The sequence below is a fragment of the Hipposideros armiger genome, unplaced genomic scaffold, assembly GCF_001890085.2.
Source record: "Hipposideros armiger isolate ML-2016 unplaced genomic scaffold, ASM189008v1 scaffold_119, whole genome shotgun sequence".
Taxonomy (NCBI): Eukaryota; Metazoa; Chordata; class Mammalia; order Chiroptera; family Hipposideridae; genus Hipposideros; species Hipposideros armiger.
Window position 1 is genome coordinate 2,505,907 of NW_017731469.1, and position 1,345 is coordinate 2,507,251.

Sequence of the window (1,345 nt, forward strand, 5' to 3'; positions counted from 1 at the left end):
CTGTTGTTCAGCATCTTAGCTGTGGAGGGCAGTGTCACTGGCCCTCATATGTGGGATCCGAACCGGGGCCCTCCGGCGTCCCAAGCCAGTTCTTAACCATCGCACCACTCGGCCGGCCCCAGAAGACACAATTTTAAAAAATAGTTCCACAAGTCCCTTAAATTCTGTTTGCTTTTTACAGCCTATTATCTTTCTACTGTTCCAATTGGGTGGTTTCTATTGCTTTATCTTCAAATTCACTGATTCCTCTGCCTTCTTCATTCAGCGTTAAAGCCTATACGGTCCTACAGGCACAGGGAAAGGAGGCAGGGTGGCCCAGCTGGAGGCAAAGCTATGATCTCAGCTGTGAGCCCACCCTTGACCCTTGCCCTCCAACAGGCTGGCTGGCATCCCATGGAGGTCTACATCCCATCCTTTCACTGTGAGAAGAGTGACCTGGAGTGAGGGTACATGGTGTTTAAGCTAGAAGGACTAATGAATGAAAGAAAACATTTTGTTGAGAAAAGGTACAGCTAATTTCATGCCTTGCACAAAAAGCTGGAACATGTATTAAAACTCCAGAAATTCCATATAAACATGTGAGCAACTGGGTCTCAAAAGTCTTGGAACAATGATGACAAGGTTTGGAAACACATTTACAAGCTGTCATTTTAGAAAATGAAGAACCTCCCAAACTGGTTCTTGATTTCCTGAACATGCAACACTTGCCATCTCTTCCAAAGGTGGAGTTGTGGATCTTTTGATGAAACAGAATCTGAAGAGTTGGTCAACAAAATGCCAGCAAACCAGCCGGTGCTGCTGTTCCTAAGGGATCCATATGTCCTGCGTTCAGCCAGTGGTTTTCCAAATGTAGTTACTGAAGGAGTTCCCCGTGGGTCATTTTACCCTCGTCTACAGCTCAGGTAGAAATCCTACGTGGCCAGAAGAAGCTAAAGCAAGTTTTGAAGCTGCAGTCAAGGAAACTGATAACTACCAAATTAACCTAAACTCTATGACATAACAGCTCTAGCTAGTGGCAAAATTCACAGTCACAGGTTAATTCAGGGCAGGGACATTTCCATTAAAATGGGGCTTTTATAAACAGAAACTGAACCAAGGCACTGCTGAGGTTAAGGCCAAGTATGTAAGAAGAATGTAGCTGCCAATTTACAAACCCATGAAAAGCAGGCTATAGAAGATCCCCGGGACCACTGAGTGTGACCAAACAAAGTGACTCTCGGCTTCACTCGCACCATTTGCTAATTGAAAATCTGTTCTGAATTATACCGAGACTGATCAACTTTGGTATCTTTTTTGTTCAGGTTTTGTGACACACTAATCTTTTCATTAGGAGATTTTCTCAGCC

At 44.2% G+C, this 1,345-nt stretch overlaps 1 pseudogene; it reads left to right on the forward strand.

Moving 5' to 3' along the window:
- Window positions 1-393: 393 nt before the first annotated feature.
- Window positions 394-906, forward strand: LOC109385579 (sorting nexin-24 pseudogene; annotated as a pseudogene).
- The last annotated feature ends 439 nt before the right edge of the window (window positions 907-1,345 follow it).